Below are 9,614 nucleotides of genomic sequence, written 5' to 3'. Positions count from 1 at the left end.
ACCTCTAGAAGCTGGAAAAGGCAAGAAAACAGATTCTCCCCTGGAGCCTCCAGAAGAAATGCAGTCTGTTGACAGTTTGATTTTGGCCCAACAGAATGCAATTCAGACTTCTGATCTCCAGAACCAAATGATAATGAATTTGTGTTGTCTTGAATGCTAAGGTTATGGTAATTTATTACAGTAGCAATAAGAAACTAATACTGAGTCCTAAAAAAATGAAAAGTTCTTACAAATTGACTATGTAGACACATCCTGTAATCATTAACATTAAAAGTATATAGTGTTGAATAGAGGAGGAGGCAAGATGGCAATAGAACAGGTTAAGAGTGTGAGAGTATCTGCAAAAGCGAGTGTCCATAAAGACATAAAGACTATCTGCGTGAGTGGGTGTGTGCTGGTGGGTGAGTGAAAATCCATCTGAGGGGAGACTTGGGTTCATGCACCTAGGCTCTCCTACAGAGGTGACTGGGACCCACCACTACCCTGAGATTGGAGCCCTTGGCATGTAGGATCATCTGCCATTCTCAGGGCTCTCTCGAGAGGAGACAGCAGAGAACAGTTGTTCTTCAGCACCTGACACCTGGCCTATGCCATCACCTGCAGTAGCAGACCAGGCACAAGCAGGAGGAACCGTGGAGAAGGCAGATTGTGGAAATCTGAAATAAAACTCCAACGCCAGTGACAAGACGCCCATGGATACCATTTTCTCAGGACCGGGACCAGATAGAGACTTGCATTGCCCCACCCAGTCTCTATCTTGGGACCCAGAGATTATCTTCCCATCAGACTCAGAGAGACAGACACCCCTCCCCAATGCTGGAACAGGCACAGACATGTTAGATCTGAGTGAGAGACTTAACAGCAGCAGAAGTAGCAGAGTTGGGTCAGTCTGGATCTGGTCCATCCCCCTCCCACAGTAGTCCATGGAGCATCTGACCCACGCTGAGAACAACCCTATCCACCTGCACTGAGAGTGGAGGGGACGGACTGGAGACCAGAGACACTCCTTAACATGGCGGTAGCAGCTGAAAGGGACCTGGAGTTACAGAAACAGCCACAGAGCAAGTTTTCTTTGTTTGTTTTTGGTTTGCTTTTGGTTTTAGTTTTTGCTTTTTATTCTTCTGTCTCTTTTTGTTTACATTTTCATACTTGCTTTGTTTCTGTTATTTTAATAGGGTTTTTTTTAGGTTTTCTGTTTGTGTATGGGTATTTTTGAGGGCGAGTACAACAGGTTCTTTTCTTTCCTTTTCTTTTCTTTTTTTTTTTTTTTTTGGCTGCTTTCTTGTTTGTATGATTATCCATACTTTTTTTGGTTTTTTCTGTCTTTGTTTCTCTGTTAATTCATTAGTTGGTACACCTGTCTGTTTTCCCTCTTCTTCTCTCTCTCCACCTTATGTTTGCCTAACTCCTTCCTTTTTCCATTCTTTTCATTTTTCTTATCTCATTTTGATTTCAGAGGCAAACATATACTCCCACTGCATGGGCAGATTGTAAGATGGTGGGAAGTGGGTTCCAGGGGGCCCACACACCTGTCAGCGGATACTGGGATATGAAGATAGCTTCTGAATCACAGCTCCTCCCTTAATTAAATATCAAAACTGCAAAAAGCACAACCCCCACTCCCAGTCCAGCTTCAAAATTGAACAAGGTCAGAGCATCCACATAAGGAAGAATAGGAGACTGAGCAAATAGAAGTAAAAGCTATCCCCCATATCACTGAACAACAGAATTAAACAAAAGGTAATAAAAAGGGGGGGAAATAAAGAATACAGTGAATGAAATAAATAACGAACTGATAAGCATGGAAAATAGAATTAACCAAGCAGAAGAAAGACTCTCAGAGCTTGAAGACCAAAATATTGAACCAACCCAAACTGTTGAAAGCATAAAAAAGAAGCTTAAAAAGACAGAACAAATCCACCAAGAGATGAGCAATTATATCAAGATGCTGAAGTTAAGATTAATTGGAATCCCTGAGGCAGCTAGAGAGACAGAAACCACCCTAGACAAATATTCCATGAAATTATACAAGAAAACTTCCTTCATCTCATCAGAGACATGATCATTCAAACACAAAAGATTCAGAGACCCCTGCAAGACAACAAATGAGAAGACCAACTCCTAGATACATAGTAATTCACTTACACAAAGTAGATATAAAAGAAAAAAATCCTAAAGGCAGCAAGAGAGAAGGGACAGACTACCTACCAGGGAAGACCAATTTGAATAGCAGCAGCCTATCTACAGAAACACATCAGGATAGGCAAGATTGGAGTCCAATCTTCAAAACTCTCAAAGATAAAAAAATTTCAGTGAAAAATTGCCTTCACAGTTAAGCTAAGTTTCATCAATTATGGAGAATTAAAATCCTTCCTAAACATTCAATTCTTAAGCATTTATGCCACCTCCAGATCAGCTTTATAAGAAACACTTAAGAAAGTATTAAACACAGAAGAAAGAAAGAAAGAAGAAAAGAAAAAGAATGACAATGCTCTTCCCAAGAATGAAGGAAAAAAATTGGAAACACACATAAATTAACCCAAAAATCAAAACAAAGACAACAAACAAACAAGCAGCAGCAGCAACAAACTCTATAAGAAACTTATGACAGGAATAAACTCTAACATCTCAGTAATTAGCCTGAATGTGATGGACCAAATACTTCAATGAAAAGACACAGAATGGCAAATTTTATAAGATATTATGATGCAACAATATGTTGTCTCCAAGAGACTCATCTCACCAGAAAGGATACATACAGACTCAAGGTAAGAGGATAGAAAACAAATTTTCAGGGGAACAGAACACAAAAGAATGCAGGAATTGTGATCTTAATATCAGACAAAATATCCTTTAAGTTATCAAAAATTTAAAAAGCTACAGAAGGTCATTATGTAATGATAAAAGTTTCAATCCATAAACAGGAAATATCCATCTTAAACATATATGCACCCAACATAGGAGCACCACCTTTCATAAAGCAGTTTCTAGATAAACTTAAAAAAGATATTGACTCTAACACTATCATAGCTGGGGACTTAAATACCCCATTCACAATCCTAGACAGATCATCAAGACAAAAAATCAACAGGGAGATCCAGAACCTCAATGTGACGCTTGACCAAATGGACTTAATTGATACCTAAAGAACACAACCAACAACCACAGTATATACATTCTACTCATCACCACATAAAACATACTCTAAGATTGACCACATCCTTGGCCATAAATCAAGCATAAACAAATTTCATAAGATTGAAATTCTGCCATGCACCTTCTCAGATCACAGTGGAATAAAAATGAATATCAACACCAACAAACTTCCCCCAAAACCCAAAAAGAAATGGACACTAAACGGCATGATGCTGAAAAGCTCCTGGGTCAACACAAAAATCAAAACAGAAATTAGATTCCTGGAAACAAATGCAAGAGAAGAAACAGCTTACCAAAATCTGTGGGATGCCATGGAAACAGTACTAAGAGGAGAATTTATATCTCTACAAATACACATGAACAAAATGGAAAGATCACAAATTAACAGCCTAACAAATCACCTAAGGAAGCTGGAAAGGCAAGACTACCATAAAACCCTAATTTCAGCAGAAGAAACCAGATCACAAAAATAAAAGCCCAAACTCAGGACATAGAAGACAAAAAGAAAATACAAATAATCAACAAAACAAAAATCTGCTTTTTTGAAAGGGTAAACAAGATTGATGGATCCCTAGCTAGACTGACCAAAAAAAAGGGGGGGGGGGGAGAGAAAGAAAGCCCCAGTAAACACAATCAGAAATGGAAATATCAAGTCACAACTGACCCCAAAGAAATACAAAAGATTATCAGAGATGATTATGTACACTTGTATGGAAACAAATTCGAAAACCTAAATGAAATGGAGGACTTTCTGACATCACACAACCTCCCCAAGTTGACACAAGAAGAAATCAAGACCCTAAATAGACCAATAACAACCCAGGAAATTGACTATGTCACAAAAAACTTGAACCAGATGACTTCCCAGCAGGAAAAAAAGCCCTGGACCAGATGGATTCCCAGCAGAATTCTACAAAACATACAAGAAGGAGCTGATACCAATCCTACTGAAAGGCAATCGAGAAAGATGGAACTCTCCTCAAATCATTTTAGGAAGCTAACATCACATTGATACCCAAACTGGGTAAAGGTCCTACAAAGAAAGAGAACTACAGGTCAATATCCTTGATAAACATAGACACTAAAATTCTCAGCAAGATTCTAGCAAATGGAATCCAACAACACATCTCAAAAATCGTATACCATAACCAAGTAGGCTTCTTCCCTAGGATGCAAGACTGGTTCAACATCCACAAGACCATAAATATAAATATATGAACAGTTGTAAAAACTAAAACCATATGATTATATCATTAGATGCAGAAAAAGCTTTCAGTAAAATCCAGCACCCCTTCTTGATAAAAACCCTTGAATATCTAGGCATAGATGGAACATACCTCAAAATAGTAAGGACCATCTACAAGAAACCTACAGCCAACGTACTGCTAAACAGAGAGAAATTGAAACCATTTCCTCTGAAAACAGGATCAAGACAAGGATGCCCACTCTCACCCCTCCTGTTCAACATAGTATTGGAAGTCCTAACAAGAGCAATCAGACAAGAGAAGGAAATCCAGAATATCCAATTAGGTAAAGAAGTTAAGTTATCCCTCATTGCAAACGGCATGATTCTATACCTTGAAAACCCAAGAGAATCTGTCAAAAACTTCCTTGCACTGATAAAGGACTTTGGCAAACTCTCAGGGTATAAAATAAATGTGCAAAGACAGTTGCATTCCTACACACCAATAATAAACAGAAACCCAAATCAAAAATCACAATCCCATTCACAATAGACACAAAAAAAATGAAGAAGAGAGCCTATTCAGTAAATGGAGCTAGGAAAACTGACTGGCCACATGCAGAAGATTAAAACAAGACCCCCACCTATCACCATACACAAACTAACTCTAAATGGATCAAAGATCTAAATGTAAAACCTCAAACTATAAGAACTTTAGAAGATGCAGGAGACATCCTTATGGAAATTGGACCTGGCAATCAATTTCTGTCAAAATCCCAATGCCATAAGAGATAAGATAGACTAGTGGGACCTCATCAAACTGACAAGCTTCTGTAAAGCCAAAGAAGCCATTAAGAAAGACAGGAGACAGCCCACAGACTGGGAAAAAATATTTGCCAACTGTATATCTGACAAAGACCTAACATCTAGGATCTACAGGGAACTCAAATGCACTGAAAGAAAAAACAAACAGCCCCATTACAAAGTGGGCAAAAGATATGAATAGATTTCTCAAAAAATGTATGAGCAGCCAACAGATACATGAAAAAATGCTCTGCCTTACTAGGCATCAAAGAAATGCAAATTAAAACCACACTGAGATACCACCTAACTCCAGTCAGGATGGTTATCATCAGTAACTCAAAAAGCAACAGATGCTGGAGAGGATGTGGCGAAAAGGGAACACTTCTACACTGTTGGTGGGAGTGTAAACTAGTACAACCTCTGCAGAAAACAGTTTGGCGATTCCTAAAAGATCTAAAAATCAGCCTTCCATATGACCGTACAGTCCCCCTACTAGAAATATACCTGGAGGAACTCAAATCACTCTATGAAAAAGATACCTGCACATGCATGTTTATTGCAGCATTATTCACAATAGCAAAAACATGGAACCAACCGTGCTGCCCATCAAAAGAGGCCTGGATTTAAAAAAATGTGGTACATACAGACAATGGAATATTACGCAGCCATAAAAAGGACAAAATTATGAACTTTTCAGCAACTAGGATGGACTTAGAGTCTATAAATCTGAGTGATCTATCACAGAAACAAAGAACTGAGTACCATGTGTTCTCATTCATAAGCAGACCTTGAACAATTATCATGATACTATAAGAAACAAATTGGCAGTAGTGGGAAACTCCCGGGGTGGGAGGTGACACCTCATCAACAAGGATACCAGCATAATGAACATTTGTATACCTGATCCTGAATTGTATCCCACAACTTTAAAATTAAAAAAAAAAAAAATTTGTGTAAGTATATAGTGTCTCCTAAATTGAAATCAATTTTAACAGTTATCACCTATGACTTTTGTTCACCCATAGGTAATGTAATATAGATATGAAAATAAGTGCATCACTAGGGTAGGCCCAGAGGAAATTGAGGAGGTGTTGGTAGTAGAAATTGGGGCTTATTAAAAATCATGAGGCCTCCCTAAAAGGTGGGAAATTTATCAACTGTGCCTTTCCTTCCTTTTCCAGTGGTTACATTTGTCCAGAAAATCATGAAATGGATAAGAACTCTAAGTATGTCTTCAGTGGACGAATACTTGCTTTTTTCCTAAATTCATGATGTAGTGAGTACAATTAAAGGCCAGAGACCACTGGGGGTAGTAATGTATGTTTTTTAAAAATGAACCTCTTCCAAATGTCATGGGCCAGCTTGAATCCTGGTGAGCTTAATGGTTTTTGGAAAATATCTGTTAGAACTGTTCCATGCCAGGCTCCAGGGTAAAACCACAAGTAGGAATTGATCTGTTGTATTTTATAAAATCCAAATGCTGTTTTTCTGTTTCAAATACTTTTTTTTTTAACAGAATCTGAAATAGGACTCAAGGGAAGAAATCAAGACAGTACATTTCAACCTCCTCAAGCTGCCAGGTCATGGATTTCTCTCCCTCTTTCCCTCCAGAGAGAGTCAAGCAGTGCGCATTTCCCACCCTCCACAGAGCCATGACTCCTAGTGAGCTGCTGTTTATACAGTGTCCTTCCCTAGACCATACTTGAAATACGTCCGGGAATATCCGGGAATAAACTAAATGTGTACTTGTTTAGTTTCCTGAACTGAGAAAGAATAAATGAGAAAAAGCAAAAGATGCCCAAATGCTTATAGCCTTGTGAACACTTACAGGAAAGTTTTTCACTGTGTAATAATCTTCTAGATTTCTCTCTCCCTGTTTTTCCCCCAAAGAAACATGGGTAGGTCACTAGGGTCAGGTGGAATAGTCTGTTGTTCTCATAAAGGGAACTCAAAGTTTAGTTTTGGGCTGCTTAAGCCACAAAATTCCTTCACATTAACTTGAGATTCCCATCCCTAAGATCTAGGCCTTGAAAGGATAGGTTTTTCGACTAGAGTGAGTGACAGTAGCCTTGGAAAAGCTTGTGAATGAATTTAGAGGCAAAGAGACTTTAGAGCAAGTAAGCCTCTGTCAAGTCCTGCAGCAGTGCCTAGAAAGAGCACGTGCATTTTTATTGATAAGAGGGAATTAGGAAAGTACCTTTTCCAGCAAAGCTGGAGCCCAACTACTTTGCTTACAGCAATCCCTATGGCATTTCTTGATGGGAACTCATGTCTGTAGAGCCTTCAAGTTGAGGTTTTACTGAAGGGGTTGGTGGGTGGTAAATAACATACCTTTCCCTTGCCCAGGTTTTCTAATTAATACATAACTGGGAAATAATGCAAGACGAAAAATGCTGCTGGAGAACACACTTTCATCTTCATAACAAATACACACTGGACCAGAGAGTTAACTTACTTCTGAAGGCCAAAGGGCTTCCTGAAACTGAACACAAGAATTAGCCAGACCTACCCAGCTGTGTAAGTTACCTACTGCTGTGTAACAAACAAACAAAAAAATCCACAAACAAAACCAACAACAACAACAACAAAAACCACCTGAACCTTAGCAGCTTAAAACAACAAATATTTATTATCTCACAGTTTATGATTCAGGACCTGGGTACAGCACAGCTGGGTTCTCTCTTCAGGGTCTCTCACTGGGCTGCAAAGCATCAGCAACAGTTGTGGTCATCTCAAGGCTCAACCAGGAGAGAAGCTACTTCCAAGACCATTCATGCGGGCTGTTGGCAGGAATTAGCTCCTTGCAGGCTATGACAGGGACCTCAGTTTCTTGCTGATTTGTGACTGGCAACTGTAGTCCCTGCAATGGGAACCTCTCCACAGGACTACTTATAATCCAACAGCTTGCTTTCTTCTGTAACAAAGGCTCCAAGAGAGGGAGAAAGGTTGCTAAGACAGAAGTTAAGATATTTTTGAAAGCTAATCTCCAAAGTGATAACCCACTGTTTTTGCCATATTCTGTTTGTTAGAAGTAAGTCACTAAGTCTAGCCCACACTCAAGAGGAAGAGATTGTGTGTGTGTGTGTGTGTGTGTGTGTGTGTGTGTGTGTGTGTGTGTACTATAGGGGGCACTTCTCAGAGGTGGCCCACCATGATAGACAAGTCAGGAAATTTAGGGAGAAGATGGTCGGCCCCTCCCTGCCACATCTCAGCAGAAAAAAAAACTCCAGCTCACTGTAGGAAGCTTTGGCCCCAGAAGAAATGACAGAAGATGGGGTACACCACACATGTTCTGTCTTACCCGTTAATTGGATAAATAAATCATGAATGAGGAGGGAGCAGTGGAGAGAGGCCATGAGCCTTAGGCTAATAAATAGAAGGGTAGGAAGGGGAGAGAAGGAAGACATCTTCTAGATTGAAAAAAGCATCAAGAGAAAGGAATAAGAACCCCTAACACTCACAATACCTTGTTTATATTTTGGTGCCCAATTTACATATAAAGAAATTGAAGCTTAGAGAGACTGAGTAACCCAAGGTTACACACTATATAATGGAGCCAGAATCTATAAATACCCAATTCCTGAAAAAGTGCCGTATTCTGTATACATCATACTCAGAATCTGCTTGGAAACAACTGTCTGATGAAGACGTTTCTACTTGCCAGTGAAAATATCTTGTTTCAGGAATGATAGTCCTTTATTCCATCCATGTCCTTAAATAGCCCCTAAATCTGAAGTTTTATGATGGTGATGAAACAGTGACTTTTCCAGAAAATAAAATACACACCTGACTTAGGAGAGAGCAGTCCCTAGAGCCAACAGCCAGCTGCTTGGATACTTTGCAGAGCCCCCCAGCTCCACACAGCCCCCACCTTCAGGAAGAGCCTTGCCAATAGCTAGTAGCCCACACAGAGGTGGTGAAAAGCAAAGGAGGTTCATCCAGAGCATCTGGGTGGTGCATATCATTACTGAGAACATAACAGGTCAAAAAAGCATTGCTTTGAGCTGGAGACAAGACACTTGCTTTCAACAACTATCCAGTACCTCCCGACCTCTTGTTCTGTGACATGGGCTGAATCTCAGTCGGTGACACTTAGTTTTCTATTGCCTTTGAGGTAGGAAAGGTCAATGACTGTTTTTAGCCCTACACACCGCACAGAAATATAATGACTGGGGACCGTTTCCTCTTCCAGATTTCATGCCATTTCTTAAGGGAAATGGAAAAAAATTCATTTCAACCGAAGTATAGTCACAAGAGTACTATCATGTTCCATTCATTTATTCAATGGTATTAGAATGCCCGTTGTGTGCCAAGCATTCTAATGTGTGATGTCCCCTGAAGGTCAGAGAGATGCATAAAACAGAGGACTGTGTGAAAGGAGCACACAGGATCCAGTGTGGAAGACAAACAAGTGAATTTCCAAAACTAATACAATGAGTGCTGGCTAGAAAGATATCCCGGGTCATGTGGT

Source organism: Carlito syrichta, unplaced genomic scaffold (genome assembly GCF_000164805.1).
Source record: "Carlito syrichta isolate Samal-C Ts95f unplaced genomic scaffold, Tarsius_syrichta-2.0.1 Scaffold316032, whole genome shotgun sequence".
In the NCBI taxonomy this organism is placed as follows: domain Eukaryota; kingdom Metazoa; phylum Chordata; class Mammalia; order Primates; family Tarsiidae; genus Carlito; species Carlito syrichta.
This window is presented reverse-complemented; position numbering follows the sequence as displayed.